The sequence below is a fragment of the Nyctereutes procyonoides genome, unplaced genomic scaffold (genome assembly GCF_905146905.1).
Source record: "Nyctereutes procyonoides isolate TBG_1078 unplaced genomic scaffold, NYPRO_anot_genome, whole genome shotgun sequence".
Taxonomy (NCBI): Eukaryota; Metazoa; Chordata; class Mammalia; order Carnivora; family Canidae; genus Nyctereutes; species Nyctereutes procyonoides.
Genome location: NW_026575049.1, coordinates 15411041 through 15428349, shown reverse-complemented (window position 1 = coordinate 15428349; position 17309 = coordinate 15411041).

Genomic DNA, 17309 nt, shown 5'->3' with positions numbered 1-17309 from the left:
TCATAGATTTTTATAGAGTTTTATCAATAAGAATAAAGTGTGTAAGAATTAGAGCTGTGGTTCCAAATCGCCTCGCAGGGTGTTCGTTTTTGAGCCGAGGCTCAACTTGTCCTCGCAGGCACAGGTGACTGAGAGGGGTCGACCCCGTTTTCAAGTCGTAACCATGCTTTTTGGAGAGCCAGCGATGGCCTTTTGGTAGTCAAGGTGCTATGGGCCTTGACAGAAGACTATCCCCCATGCTCCCTGGGTCTTGGACTCCTCTTCTGTTGGGGAAATCCAGCCATGCCTGGCATGAGCTCAAAAACATTCAGAGATCGTACTCTTATATTCCACATTTTGGGGCCATTTATCCATTGACATTAGGCCTGCCACATCTGTTCATGCATTTAAATGAAAGTTAAAGACCTTCTTTTTTGATCAAGTTTTAGTGTTTTCATAATTTATATGCACCACACTATTCTAGAAGAGTTTGCTCAGAGTCATTTTCTCTGTTTTATCTGTCATTGGTATTTTTATGCCTTTTATTCCACAGCCTTTAAGATGTGATGTGAATAAAAACAGCTTTCTAAATAAAGATTGATTGTCTGCTAACAGTTACCCAATAAACAATAGTCTTCATGTGAGACCAAAAAAAAAAATACTATATACATTGGCTTAAGGAATAGAATGGCACATATCCTAAATTCTTGGAGTTTACACAAAGCAATATCCTCACATACATGGTAAGGTGACATGGAAAATTAAAGCTAGTGGGAATTTTTTTTTGAGAAAAAAATGTTTCAACAAATGTTTTGTTCAAATTGTCTAAAACATTCTGTGTGATGGTTCCTCAATACGGGTGTCGGAACCATGATTTTTTACCGATGGAGTTTGATTCTATCCTATTGAGAAGAATGTCTAGATGGGACACTTATGTCCACAGGTCAAAAATCCCACTTACTTAAATTTCTTTCCCTTAGTAATCTTTCTAATACCTTTTCGATCTACTGGAAGAAGGTGGCATGTTTGGGAAAAAACCTACTATCTTTTCCTCTACAGACATGTTTCCTGAATTCATATTCACATCATTTCATTAAAAATATATGTATCAGAGAAATCAGATTGTTTTTTGTGTTGACTCTGAGTGGAGAAATGAACTTCTGTCTTAAAATAATAACACAAAGCATCTTTTAAAATTTGTGGTAAAATGCTACTTGAGGAAGTATAAGGAAGCACAACAGTAAAATAATGTAAATATATTATTATTAATCGAAAAACATCCATCATCATTGGAAGAAATAGAATGTGTCCCAGAGATATTTGAATGAAACAGTTCCCCCATATTTAGTGAACAGGTCAACACGCCGTTCTGGAATTTAATAAAACTTTTTTTTTAACTCAGGAGCATCCCAAATAGTGATTGTATTTTTTTTCCTCTCTAAATACCTCTTAAAATACCATTTTAAAATATATTCAACTCTTATGCAGGTGTTTAAAAGACTCAGGATCTGATTTCTCTCCTACACTGAGTTCCAGACTTGAGCATCTGCTGGCCTGTGACACCCCCTTTTGGTTATCTATCGGACACCTCAAACATTCTTACATGTCTTAAAAAAAAAACAATTTTCACCTCTCCCCCACTCTCTTCATAAAACAGCTTTTCCATTTTTCTTATCCTCACTTATTCACTACTGTTCAGCCAGACAGCCAATCTAAAAATCTAGAACTCAATCTTGATTTCTCTTTATTCGTTACTTCCATATCCATCTGTTGGCATCCCTGAGACGTGAACATACAAATACATCCCGAATCATATCACTCCTTGCTTCCTGAACCACTACCGCCGTCACGCCCATGCCACCGTCATGACCATGCCACCGTCCTGTCCCCCGTCATCAACCCCCTAACTGGTATCTCTGCTTACATCCTTTCCTCTCTATACTCATTAGACCCAATGTGGACACACACTTACACTTAAAACTCTGATATTTTTCCTTAATATTTAGTGAAAAATTCCAGTTCTTTATGCCTACGATGTCCCATATAATCTGATCATTGTTTCCCCTTCCAGTCCCATCTCCTCTGACTTTACCCAATATGCCCCATCCATAGAGGTCTTTTTGCTCTTCCTTGACAAGCTCTTCATCATCTCAGATTGTTTTTTTAAAAGATCTTATTTATTTATTCATGCATTTCAGATTGTTTAAACTACTTATTTACTTAGTGTGACATACTTTTCACCCACAACTTTACATGGTTCTCTCTTTCTCAATATTTCAAGTGTCTTCTCAACTATCTCATCAGAGAGATCTCCAATGAGATAATTTAGAATAGCCTTCTCACCATTTTTTGTACCCTCACTTGCTCGCACCTTATTTTACTTATTTTCCTTATATATACCATTTCTATCTGCAGCTATACTACTTTTTAATTTTTTTAAAATATTTTATTTATTCGAGAGAGAGAGAGAGTGAGCATGAGGGGGTGAGGGGCAGACGGGGAGGGAGAGGCAGACTACCCGCTGAGCAGGGAACCCAACTCGGGGCTCAATCCCCAGGCCCTGAGATCACGACCTGAGCCAAAGGCAGATGCACAACCAACCGAGCCACCCAGGTGCCCCTGCAACTATACTATCTACCTGTTTATATATTTATCTCTTATCTCCGTCATTAGAATTAGTACCTAAGTCAGACATTTTGTTTTAGTAGCTGCTATATCTTCAGCACCTAGAGCAATACCTGGAACATACCTCTTACTTAAAATATAAGCGTTGAACGCATGAATAAAATGCATAATTAAAACTACCTGGAATTCATTTTTTCAACTTCCTTCTCTTATTTTTATACTCTAACATATGAATCCGGCAGGCAGGATGTGTGGAGTATGAATAAGTGTCATTGACATTATTGCCTCTATATTGCTTTGATCTTTTAGGTGTACCAATTATATCTATTTGCCTCATTATCTTCATTTTTGAATAGTGTAGATATAGTTAAGAGATCGGACATTAACCTCTGTTTCAGAGTTGCTTCAAAAGAATATATCTGAAAAAGTTGGAGAGGGTGCGGAGAAAAGAGAACCCTCTTACACTGTCGGTGGGAATGTGAACTGGTGCAGCCACTCTGGAAAACTGTGTGGAGGTTCCTCAAAGAGTTAAAAATAGACCTGCCCTATGACCCAGCAATTGCACTGTTGGGGATTTACCCCAAAGATGCAGATGCAGTGATATGCCGGGACACCTGCACCCCGATATTTCTAGCAATATTGTGGATATTTCCACAATAGCCAAACTGTGGAAGGAGCCTCAGTGTCCATCGAAAGATGAATGGATAAAGAAGATGTGGTTTATGTATACAATGGAATATTCCTCAGCCATTAGAAACGACAAATACCCACCATTTGCTTCAACGTGGATGGAACTGGAGGGTATTATGCTGAGTGAAGTAAGTCAGTCGGAGAAGGACAAACATTATATGTTCTCATTCATTTGGGGAATATAAATAATAGTGAAAGGGAATAGAAGGGAAGGGAGAAGAAATGGGTAGGAAATATCAGAAAGGGAGACAGACCGTTTCCCTAACTCTGGGAAACGAACTAGGGGTGGTGGAAGGGGAGGAGGGCGGGGGGTGGGGGTGAATGGGTGGCGGGCACTGAGGGGGGCACTTGACGGGATGAGCACTGGGTGTTATTCTGTATGTTGGCAAATTGAACACCAATAAAAATAAATTTATTATTAAAAAAAGTTGAATATATATGGGGAACAGCGAACAGTAATAGTGAGGTTAAGGTGTATTAAAATGCACGTCTTTTTTTTTTAAAGCAGGTCTAGATCCAAAAAATTATTACCATTCAATTTTGTGTTTATGAGAAATGAAGAAAATGAGATGTTAAAATATTTTTTAGGAATAAAGCACTCTGTCACAAAAGCACATGTCAGACTGTATAGTGCGTTGGCTACTTCTTGAAAATGCTAACAGCTCTGTAAGCTCACATTTCTTCTCTTAGAAGGAAGATTTGTTACAATTAGGAATTTTCAGGGTTTTTTTTTTAAAGATATTTATTTATTTATTTATTTATTTATTTATTTATTTATTTATTTATTTAAGAGAGAGAAAGCACAGGCAGAGGGAAAAGGCAGAGGGTGAAGCAGACCCCTCACTGAGCAGGGAGCCTGACGCGGGCTCGATCCCAGGACCCTGCATCACAGCCTGAGCTGAAGGCAGACGCTTAACTGAGGGAGCCACCCGGGGCCCGCCCGAATCTCCAAGCACTTTTGAACTTCAGGTCCCGCTGCAAATTTTAGTGTTTTACACGTTTTGCAAACTGCTCTCTTTGAGAATATTTCAGTATATGGGCTGCCAAAGAAAGCACTCTCCGAGAATTTTTTTTTAAATGAAAATAATTTGTGAAAAGGGGACTCTGGTCTTAGGCATCATTACCTTAGCCTGTCATGACTTGACTCACTATTTAAAAAAAAAAATTCATTTTCTCTGTGAGTTAAAAATTGATCCACCAGGAAACATACATATCAACCCTTTGAAACCTTTGATGGTTTAACTGAATAAAATTTCAGGTGAAGGTTCATCTAGCTCTCTATATCCTGATCATTGCTTCCTATATCAATTACCCTTGTTCAGCCTTAAGACTGAAGCAAGGAACAACATACAATGAAAAGTATTTCTTTCTCTTTCTTTCTTTCTTTCTTTCTTTCTTTCTTTCTTTCTTTCTTTCTTCTTTCTTTTCTTTTCTTTTTTTTTTTTTTGAGAAAATACCAAAGAAATAATTCTTGGCTATCTCAGGAACTTCAGGGAGATACTTTAGTAAAATATTGAGGTTGGGACTTGTTTTTATGGTGACAACTTAAAATGCTGAGCTAAACTTATTAAACTTATTATCTCTGAATATAGCTGGCAAGGCCACCTAGGCTGATGGAAATACATTTAATTTTAGGGCATAAATGATACTTGGAGCCTCATCTTGTAAGGGGACAATTTTAGACAATGCTCTTCACGGAGCGGCAATAACATCATCTAAAATCTGATACAGCTATATTGTACTCATGGTATTGTGATAGATATTAAATGCAGAATATAAAACAAAATTTTATAGGTCTTAACGTGCTATATAAATGTTTTTATTATAATACATTTCATCATTTCATTGTATTTTTTTAATAGATCTGTTCACTTGTAGCTATGTCTCGAATTTGAATTTCAGAGGCTCCTTCAGCAGCCTGCAGAGATGCTCTGTCCTGGACCGTCTTGCCTGAAGACTTTATCAGTTCAGTTGGGAATGGATTTTATAAGATAAAGAGGAACTAGAACCCGATGTCAACCTTATAGCTCAGAATGCGTAATCCTATATTCCTGAGCTGCCCAAATACCCATTTACAATGCATTTCTGTCCCCTGGTTGTATTAGAGGATTTTATTTATTTTCAGTGATTATCACATGTGGGTACAATCTCAATCCCTAATATATGCTTAATATTTTTGCCAACTTCCTTTAGTATAATCCCTATATATGGTGGTGCAACTAACAGCCTCCAGAGAAGAATCTAATTTTTAATAGCATGATTTGCCATGATGATATGCAAATGTTTGCATAGTGAAAAGGGTTAGTAGAGTCAAAGAAGGGTGGAAAACTGATGGGGGGGAAATGTGATATCCATAGAAGTAGTTGTTCCCCGTATTTCCTAGAAATGTGCCTCCTTGAATGGAAATTACATATTATACATCTCAGGATGCATGTAGTTTTTTAAATTTATTATTATTATTTATTATTTTTTTTAGGATGCATATAGTTTAATATATCCACTGCCTATATCCCATGAGCTCTTCTTTCCAGAAACCCGCCGTGGTCATTTCTTGATTTTCTTCATCCATCTCCTTAATGGCTTCAGGATAAATTATTTCTGGGATAAATGATTCTGTTGGAATGTAGATCACATCACTCCTCCAGAGGAAGCTTTCCAGTAGCTTTCCGTCGAAGGGTAAGAGCTAACATCCCTATTCTGTCCCTCCGAACCCTGCGGTCCCTAGCCCCCATCATTGCTCTAAGGTCGTCTCGTCCTCCTTCCTCTTGCTTGCTCCTTTCACGTCACACCGTCCTGGTTGCAGTTATCTGAACAAACCAAACTCACTTTTGAGTTAGTGTCTCTCCTTTGGCCGTTACTTCTACCAAAATACCCTCCTCTCATATATCCCCATTACTGTCTCTACAGTGCGTCTGTCGCTAACCCACATTCTTCCTCCCAGTGAGTAGGAGAGAGTCTTACTGAATCGCTAGACTGGGTTAACGCTCCGCATTCTGATTCTGTGTCACCTTCCATTTTCCATTTTGCATGCTTTATCAATTTTTCCTTCAGTATCTGGGTAGAAAGCATATACTTGCAAATTGATGGCTGTCCACAAAATCCAAAACGAACCTTATTTTATCTCTCATGAGCGGATGAAACAGCTTTGGATTCCCCATTGTTTCAGTCATGGAAATCATAATCTTGCCAAGCAAAGTAAATTATATTCTCCTGATTTAAAGTAGTGATGTTTATAATCGATATGATTTTCTCTTATTCTTCTTTCTTTCTTCTCTAAAGGCCATCTAATTCCAGGATGGGTTTGTGGAGGTGACCCTAAGGGAAGGGACATTTGCTTTTTGGTCCATTCTCTGTTTTCATTGATTTCAGCCGTGGTGTGACCTATCTGTCTACGGCATGGGCAGTCACTGCTCCTGCTGCGTACTCATTTTTGTTTAATATTTTCATTTTTTCCACTTTTGGATAGTTTTAGATTTACAGGAAGGTTGCAGTTATAGTGCTGAGAGCTCCCACGTATCCCAAACCCAGTCTCCCTATACTATTAACATCTTCCATTAGTATATGACCTTTGTCATGCCTAAGGAACCAATATTGATCCGCTATTAGCAGCTACTCTCTATGCTTTTTTCAGATGTCATTAGTTTTGCCCTAATATCCTTTTTCTGATACAGGATCTTATCTAGGATACCACTTTGCATTCAATCATCATCTCTCCTTAGGCTTTTCTGTGTTTTGACAGTTTTTCAGACTCCTTGCTTTCAGTGTCTCTGAGGAGTGGGGGTCAGTTGTTTTGTAGAATGTCCCTCAATCAGGATTTGTCTAATGGATTTTTTTTATGGGTAAACAAGGCTTCTGAGTTCTGCAGAGGAGCTACAGCACATCATGTGAAGGGTACATCCTATCAACGTGCTTTACCCCCGGTCATGTTCACGTTGCTCACCTAAAGCAGTGTTTGCCAAGTGTCTCCACTGTAAACACGCTCAGACCCGCGCACGCAAACATTTCTGCATCATTACTCTTTGTAAGTAAGCCGTTCTCTTTGAGAAGGGATAATCCACATAAATTATTTGGATTCCCAATAGATGTGTCTCTCCTCTTCTACTTGTGTATTTATTCAATCACTTATTTCAGTGATTGACTCACGGATATTTATTTTATGCTTTAGGTTATAATATAATACTGTATTTATTTAGTTGCTCACATTGTTCCATATTTGGCTGTTAAGGGAGCCTTCAGGGTCCCTGTGAATTAACCCATTATTTTGGATTTTTAAGCATTTCATTTCTGGCACTATACAATGCTCCTGGCTCATTTTGCATATTCCTCGCCACAGTTCTATTAGACTCGGCTATTTCTTCAAGGAGCTTTGGTTCCTTTTATTGGGCAATGGTATTAAAAATTGAGATCGGGGTTCTAGGTGTGCTCACTGCTAATATGTGCCTTATAGTAACCCACGTATAACCCATCAGTACCTAGATTAAGCTAAATATGAATTTAAACTGATATTTCTAACTCTAGTCCAGGACTACTTGGTTCGCTCTAACCTATCCCCTTGCTTATCTATAAGTTCCCACTCCAACAACGAGAAACCTGGATCCCACTATCCACTATCATATTGCTTGTTCATTCATTTTTTAAAAAAATCTTTTATTTATTTATTCATGAGAGACCCAGAGAGAGAGAGAGGCAGAGACACAGGCAGAGGGAGAAGCAGGCTCCATGCAAGAAGTCAGACGTGAGACTCAATCCCGGGACTCCAGGATCACGCTGAGCCACCCAGGGATCCCTATTTATTCATTTTCAATCTGCCTGTCTAGTGGTTAGAGAATTGTTAACCTCTGCCATCCTGGGAAAAAAACTGCACCAACTAGACTAAAGGTCACGTACATTTTCTTCTATCTTTAGTCTTACGGTCTAGTTATTTGCAAAGGTATTCAGGTCAGCATCTCTTTTTATCCATCCCCTATAGTCAGGTTATGTCATACATTTTTAATCCAGTTATGCTTTTCTTAAAGGATTTTATTTATTTATTTGAGAAAGAAAGAGAGAGAGTATGAGTGGGAGGGAGGGGCAGAGGGAGAGGAAGAAGAAGACTCCGAACCGAGCAGGGAGCCCGACGCAGAGCTTGACCCCAGGACCTGGACATCATGACTTGAGCTGAAGGCAGACACTTATGGGGCCAAGCCACCCAGGTGTCCCTTCATATAGTTATCTTTTGTCCCAGTGTGCAGTTCATTCTCCATCCCCCACCCTCTACTTCATCTTTTTCTTTTCAGTTTTTATGCAATACAGCTTACCCGTTGCACTGTAAAGTTCTATGGGTTTTGACAAGTGGACAGTTGCTTATGTCCCACTAGAGAACCATACAGAATAGGATCATGGTTCCAAAAGATCCTTTGTACTTCACCTCTTCAACTCTTCCCCATTTGTTCCCACACCCCTGGCAACAACTACCTGCTAGTTTTCACTGGTCCATGCCTCTGCTTTTGATTTGCAGGGTCAGGCTCATAAATACTACGCTTTGTTACTGGTGCAGACCCCGTCAAGATGCCTTGGCTTCTTCCATTCCAAGGACACGCTCAAGCCCTTCTTTGCTCTTTCTGGGGCATACGCGGCCTTCCTTAAAGTGTGGCCTTCTATTTTGAGTTTCTTCTATATGATCCACTTGAAAGAAATCAGTTATTCATGACTTTTCTTTGTCTTTGGTGCCATGCTGGACTTGGGGCTTCTGAATCATTAGGAGTTTTGAGTTCCTTCCCTTTCTGGATTCCACTGTGTGCTATTGATCTATTTCTTTATTTTTCTTTTATAGAATATCACATGGGCTTAATTATGGTAAGTTTGCAGCAATTTTAGAAATCAAAAAATATAAATCCTACTACTTTATTCTTTTTTTTCAACATTGCATTGGTCACTCTGTGTCCATTGCCCTGTCATATAAATTATAAGATCAATTTGTCCATTTCTCTGAGAATACCTGATAGGATTATGATTGGGATTTCATCGAATTGATAAATCAGTTTTGTTACATCTGACTTCTTAACAATATCAGGTCTTTCAATTCATGAAATATTATGTCTCTGTTTATTAGTTGTCTCTTTATAGTTTATAGTAAAGGAATGTTGTACCTCTTTTGTCAAGTGTATTTCTTAGTATTTGATGTTTTTTATACCATAGCAAATAGAATTATTTTTAAGAACAAAGATTGTATTCCATTTCTCAATACTAGAATTTCTATCGGTTCTTTTTTATATTGTTTTTCTTTATTGTGATTCTGTTATCTTTTTTTTTACCCTTTATTATTTTATTATTTTTTAAATAATAAATTTTTTATTGGTGTTCAATTTACCAACATACAGAATAACACCCAGTGCTCATCCCGTCAAGTGCCCCCCTCAGTGCCCGTCACCCATTCACCCCCACCCTCTGCCCTTCTCCCCTTCCATCACCCCTAGTTCAATTCCCAGAGTTAGGAGTCTTTATGGTCTGTCTCCCTTTCTGATATTTCCCACACATTTCTTCTCCCTTCCCTTATATTCCCTTTCACTATTATTTATATTCCCCAAATGAATGAGAACATACAATGTCTGTCCTTCTCCGATTGACTTACTTCACTCAGCGTAATACCCTCCAGTTCCATCCACCTTGAAGCAAATGGTGGGTATTTGTCATTTCTAATGGCTGAGGAATATTCCATTGTATACATAAACCACATCTTCTTTATCCATTCATCTTTCGATGGACATGGAGGCTCCTTCCACAGTTTGGCTATTGTGGACATTGCTGCCAGAAACATTGGGGTGCAGGTGTCCCGGCATTTCATTGCATCTGAATCTTTGGGGTAAATCCCCAACAGTGCAATTGCTGGGTCGTAGGGCAGGTCTATTTTTAACTCTTTGAGGAACCTCCACACAGTTTTCCAGAGTGGCTGCACCAGTTCACATTCCCACCGACAGTGTAAGAGGATTCCCTTTTCTCCGCATCCTCTCCAACATTTGTGGTTTCCTGCCTTGTTAATGTTCCCCATTCTCACTGGTGTGAGGTGGTATCTCATTGTGGTTTTGATTTTTTTTTTGTGGTTTGACTTGTATTTCCCTGATGGCAAGTGATGCAGAGCATTTTCTCATGTGCATGTTGGCCATGTCTATGTCTTTGTCTGTGAGATTTCTGTTCATGTCTTTGGCCATTTCCTGATTGGATTGTTTCTTTTTTTTTTGGTGTTGAGTTTAAGAAGTTCTTTATAGATCCTGGAAACTAGCCCTTTATCTGCTACGTCATTTGCAAATATCTTCTCCCATTCTGCAGGTTGTCTTTTAGTTTTGTTGACTTTATCCTTTGCTGTGCAAAAGCTTATTATCTTGATGAAGTCCCAATAGTTCATTTTTGCTTTTGTTTCTTTTGCATTCGTGGATGAATCTTGCAAGAAGTTACTGTGGCTGAGTTCAAAAAGGGTGTTTCCTGTGTTCTCCTCTAGGATTTTGATGGACTCTTGTCTCACATTTAGATCTTTTATCCATTTTGAGTTTATCTTTGTGTATGGTGCAAGAGAGTGGTCTAGTTTCATTCTTCTGCATGTGGATGTCCAATTTTCCCAGCACCATTTATTGAAGAGACTGTCTTTCTTCCAGTGGATAGTCTTTCCTCCTTTATCGAATATTAGTTGACCATAAAGTTCAGGGTCCACTTGTAGGTTCTCTATTCTTTCATTGATCTATGTGTCTGTTTTTGTGCCAGTACCACACTGTCTTGATGACCACAGCTTTGTAGTACAACCTGAAATATGGCATTGTGATGCCCCCAGATATGGTTTTCTTTTGTAAAATTCCCCTGGCTATTCGGGGTCTTTTCTGATTCCACACAAATCTGAAAATAATTTGTTCTAACTCTCTGAAGAAAGTCCATGGTATTTTGATAGGGATTGCATTAAACGTGTAAATTGCCCTGGGTAACATTGACATTTTCACAATATTAATTCTGCCAATCCATGAGCATGGCATATTTTTCCATCTCTTTGTGTCTTCCTCAATTCCTTTCAGAAGTGTTCTATAGTTTTTAGGGTATAGATCCTTTACCTCTTTGGTTAGGTTTATTCCTAGGTATCTTATGCTTTTGGGTGCAATTGTAAATGGGATTGACTCCTTAAGTTCTCTTTCTTCAGTCTCATTGTTAGTGTATAGAAATGCCATTGATTTTGGGCATTGATTTTGTATCCTGCCACACTACCAAATTGCTGTATGAGTTCTAGCAATCTTGGGGTGGAGGCTTTTGGGTTTTCTAGGTAGAGTATCATGTCATCGGTGAAGAGGGAGAGTTTGACTTCTTCTTTGCCAATTTGAATGCCTTTAATGTCTTTTTGTTGTCTGATTGCTGAGGCTAGGACTTCCAATACTATGTTGAATAGCAGTGGTGAGAGTGGACATCCCTGTCTTGTTCCTGATCTTAGGGGAAAGGCTCCCAGTGCTTCCCCATTGAGAATGATATTTGCTGTGGGCTTTTCGTAGATGGCTTTTAAGATATCAAGGAATGTTCCCTCTATCCCTACGCTCTGAAGAGTTTTGATCAGGAATGGATGCTGTATTTTGTCAAATGCTTTCTCTGCATCTAATGAGAGGATCATATGGTTCTTGGTTTTTCTCTTGCTGATATGATGAATCACATTGATTGTTTTACAAGTGTTGAACCAGCCTTGTGTCCCGGGGATAAATCCTACTTGGTCATGATGAATAATTTTCTTAATGTATTGTTGGATCCTATTGGCTAGTATCTTGTTGAGAATTTTTGCATCCATGTTCATCAGGGATATTGGTCTATAATTCTCCTTTTTGGTGGGGTCTTTGTCTGGTTTTGGAATTAAGGTGATGCTGGCCTCATAGAACGAATTTGGAAGTACTCCATCTCTTTCTATCTTTCCAAACAGCTTTAGTAGAATAGGTATGATTTCTTCTTTAAACGTTTGATAGAATTCCCCTGGGAAGCCATTTGGCCCTGGACTCTTGTGTCTTGGGAAGTTTTTGATGACTGCTTCAATTTCCAACCCTGGTTATTGGCCTGTTCAGGTTTTCTATTTCCTCATGTTCCAGTTTTGGTAGTTTGTGGCTTTCCAGGAATGTGTCCATTTCTTCTAGATTGCCTAATTTATTGCCGTATAGCTGTTCATAATATGTTTTTAAAATCGTTTGTATTTCCTTGGTGTTGGTAGTGATCTTTCCTTTCTCATTTTTGATTTTATTAATTTGAGTTCTCTCTCTTCTTTTTAATAAGGCTGGCTAATGGTTTATCTACCTTATTAATTCTTTCAAAGAACCAACTCCTGGTTTTGTGGATCTGTTCCACAGTTCTTCTGGTCTCGATTTCGTTGAGTTCTGCTTGAATCTTAATTAACTCTTCTTCTGCTGGGTGTAGGATCTATTTGCTGTTTTTTCTCCAGCTCCTTTATGTGTAAGGTTAGCTTTTGTATTTGTGTTCTTTCTAGTTTTTGAATGGATGCTTGTATTGCGATGTATTTCCCCCTCAGGACTGCTTTTGCTGCATCCCAAAGATTTTGAACAGTTGTATCTTCATTCTCATTAGTTTCCATGAATCTTTTTAATTCGTCCTTAATTTCCTGGTTGACCCTTTTATCTTTTAGCAGGATGGTCCTTAACCTCCATGTGTTTGAGGTCCTTCCAAACTTCTTGTTGTGATTTAGTTCTAATTTCAAGGCATTATGGTCTGAGAATATGCAGGGGACGATCCCAATCTTTTGGTATCGGTTCAGACCCGATTTGTGACCCAGTATGTGGTCTATTCTGGAGAAAGTTCCATGTGCACTTGAGAAGAATGTGTATTCAGTTGAGTTTGGATGTAAAGTTCTGTAGATATCTGTGAACTCCATCAGGTCCAGTGTATCATTTAAAGCTCTTGTTTCTTTGGAGATGTTGTGCTTAGAAGATCTATCGAGGGTAGAAAGAGCTAGATTGAAGTCACCAAGTATAAGTGTATTATTATCTAAGTATCTCTTCACTTTGGTTAATAATTGGTTTAAATATTTGGCAGCTCCCACATTCGGGGCATATATATTGAGGATTGTTAAGTCCTCTTGTTGGATAGATCCTTTAAGTATGAGATAGTGTCCCTCTTCATCTCTCACTACAGTCTTCGGGATAAATTTTAGTTTATCTGATATAAGGATGGATACCCCTGCTTTCTTTTGAGGGCCATTTGAATGGTAAATGGTTCTCCAACCTTTTATTTTCAGGCTGTAGGTGTCCTTATGTCTAAAATGAGTCTCTTGGGGATCCCTGGGTGGTGCAGCGGTTTGGTGCCTGTCTTTGGCCTGGGGTGCGATCCTGGAGACCCGGGATCGAATCCCACATCGGACTCCCGGTGCATGGAGCCTGCTTCTCCCTCTGCCTGTTTCTCTGCCTCTCTCTCTCTCTCTGTGACTATCATAAGTAAATAAAAAAAATAAAATAAAATGAGTCTCTTGTAGACAGCAAATAGATGGGTCCTGTTTTTTTATCCAGTCTGAAACCCTGCACATTTTGATGGGGTCATTAAGCCCGTTCACGTTCAGAGTTACTATCGAAAGATATGAGTTTAGGGTCATCATGATATCTATTTAGTCCTTGTTTTTGTGGATTGTTCCACTGAACTTCTTCTTAAAGGGGAATTTTAAGAGTCCCCCTTACAATTTATTGCAGAGCTGGTTTGGAGGTCACATATTCTTTCAGTTCCTGCCTGTCTTGGAAGCTCTTTAACTCTCCTTCCATTTTGAATGAGAGCCTTGCTGGTTAAGTATTCTTGGTTGCATGTTCTTCTCATTTAGGACCGTGAATATTGGCCTGCCAGGTCTCTGTGGAGAGGTCTGCTGTTACCCTAATACTCCTCCCCATAAAGGTCAGGGATTTCTTGTCTCTTGCTGCTTTAAGGATCTTCTCTTTATCTTTGGAATTTGCAAGCTTCACTATTAGATGTCGAGGTGTTGAACGGTTTTTATTGATTTTAGGGGGGGATCTCTCTATTTCCTGAATCTGAATGCCTGTTTCCCTTCCCAGATTAGGAAAGTTTTCAGCTATGATTTGTTCAAATACATATTCTGGCCCTCTGTGCCTTCCGGTGCCCTCAGGAACCCCAGTTAAACGTAGGATTTCTTCCTAAGGCTGTCGTTTATTTCCCTTAATCTGTCTTCATGGTCTTTTAATTGTCTGTCTCTTTTTTCCTCAGTTTCCCTCTTTGCCATCAACTTGTCTTCTATGTCACTCACTTGTTCTTCCACCTCGTTAACCCTCGTCATTAGGACTTCTAGTTTGGATTGCATCTCATTCAATTGATTTTTAATTTCTGCCTGATTGGATCTAAATTCTGCAGTCATGAAGTCTCTTGAGTCCTTTATGCTTTTTTCTAGAGCCCCCAGTAGCTGTATAATAGTGCTTCTGAATTGGCTTTCTGACATTGAATTGTAATCCATATTTTGTAACTCTGTTGGAGAGAGGACTGTTTCTTTCTTTTGAAGTGAGGTTTTCCTTCTAGTCATTTTGCTTAGTGCAGAGTGGCCAAAAACAAGTTGTATTGGGAAAAGGAGAAAAAGAGAAAGAAGGAAAGAAAGGAGAAAAAGAAAAAAGGAAGAAAAAAAAAGAAAAAGAGAGAAGAAAAAGAGAAAGAAAAAGAAAGAAAGGAAAAAAAAAGCATGGGGGAAGCAAACAGAAATCAAAAATAAAAAAAGAAAAGAAAAACCACGGGGGAGTATCTTCTGAATCTGTAGACTTTAAGTTCCTTGACTTCCCCTGGAACTTGTCCTTCTAGCTCGTCTTCTGGGGGAGGGGCCTGTTGTACTGATTTTCAGGTGTTAGCACTTGGGGGAGCTGCTCTGCCCCCTGCCTGCTGCAGGGCTCAGCGGGGGTTGTTTACCCCGTGAGGCCCTAGGAGGAACAGCCACAGTGGCGGCAGCAGCTCTGGAAGCCTGGAGTCAGCTCCCGCAGGAACTACGGGGCTCTCTGTCTGCAGGGCCTGGAGGCTCCGGGGCGGGGCCGCTGATCTGCTCAGCTCGGGGCAGGAGCGTCCTTGCTGTCCTGGGCCCTCCCGGCCTCTGCCTGTCCCGGGGGGGAGGCCGGATCCTGTGCTGTGTCCCGGCGCCCTGTGCTCCGGGGCCTGCGCTGTGGGATTCGCGCTCCCGCCCCGCAGCCCCCTCCGCGGAGCCGCCGCCCGAGCCCCTCCGAGCTGCTCCGGGTCCCGCCGTGCTCGCTGCAGTCTTTTAGGGAGCTCGGCTGCGGGGTATGGCGCACTCTCCTGCGCTCGCAGGTGTCTGTTAGTGTCCCAGGGAGCCCGAGGGCATCCCCGCCCTCCTGGGTCCTGCTCCACCTCCCTGCGAGCCCCTTTCCGCCCGCCGGAAGGTTGGTGCAGCTCCTGCTTCTCCGGGACGGGGCTCTCCTGTCCTGGGGACACTCGCCCCGGCCTCAGCCCGGCTCCTCGCGCGGCCCCTCCCCCTCGGAGGCCTTTTGTTCCTTTATTTCTTTTTCCCCCGTCTTCCTACCTTGATAGAAGCGCGAACTCTTCTCACTGTAGCGTTCCAGCTGTTCTCTCTTTAAATCTCAGGCCAAATTCATAGATTTTCAGGATGATTTGAAGGTTATCTAGGTAATTTGGTGGGGACAGGTGATTTGGGGACCCTACTCTTCCACCATCCTGCCCCTCCCTCCCTGATTCTGTTATCACTTCACTCATTATAATCACATTTTTAAGTCCTTTAGCATATTTCAGATAGCTGTTTCAGTATTCTTGTGTGCTAATTATAATATCATGGCAGTCTTGGGTTCTGTTTCTATAGACTGATTAAAAAAAACTAAAAAAATTAAAAAAAATGAAACTATGGGTCACATTTTTGCTAATTTGCATGTCTGGATTATATTTTCTTTATTAATATGCTGCTGGTTTTATTTGGGCAGAACTGTTAAATTACTCGTGGATTCTTATTGATCCTGTTAGTGCTGGTTTTAGTCTTTGTCAAGGTAAGCCTGTTTTGATCTGTCCTTCATTAGAGGGTGATGTCTTTATTCCAAAGGTATGTCCTCCTGGGCTCTCAACTAAACATCTGAAATCCTCAGGAATACGTCTCCTCTCTGGATGGACCAAGACAGCAATATTTTTCATCATCGTGGGGCTTCTGTTCTCCACTCAATCTTAGGCCAGCGCCATCTGCCTTCTGCCAATTTTAGTAGGTCTTTTTGTGACCATGCACAGCACATCCCCTCCCCTCCCAAAGACCTCATAGAGACTCTTGGAGCTTCTGTGCAACTTTTTTTCTTTTCAGGAGCCTGAAAAATCCTTTTTCAGGATTTTTCCTGAAAATCCCATCCACTTCAGCAGTGTGCACTCCAGTCACTGCTTCCCCAGCTCACCAATGCCACTACTTAACTTGGGCTCCATTTCCCTGAGACAAGTAAACAAAATACTCCCCTGTACAGCTCCCCTCTCTTAAGAGTCACAGTGCTTTACCTATTGTTCAGTGCATTTAAAGAATAGCCTTATATATTTTGTCCAATTTTATGTTTATTTACAGTTGGAAGGCAAGTGAGATACCAGTTATTATTATTATTATTTTTTGGTAGTTGGAAACTGAATTGCCACATTAAATAGACTTTTGAAATTATTCAATGCTGGAAATTTTTGAATGGGTTGAAAAGTAAATGTGTGTAACTAGTCGTTTATCACTCTAAAACTTTTACAGCCAATAATATTTCCTGGCATATTTATGACCCATTTTTGGAATATAATTGTGTTGTTTTCTAAGGTTTTGGGAAGCTCTTATTTACCATATAAACTTAATGCTGAAGTTTGCTTTTGCTTTCTAAGCCAAACTTTTGGAATCCCAAATAGTAATTATATTTTGCAAGTACCTAATCCTGGGGGGGGGGGAATAGTCCCCCTTTAATGAACAAAAGTCTGGGAAGCTGAGTCTGTTTTCAAGACTATTTTGGACTTTATGACCAATAAATTGACACCAAGAAAATACATTTTTGGGTATTCCTTTCCCTTGG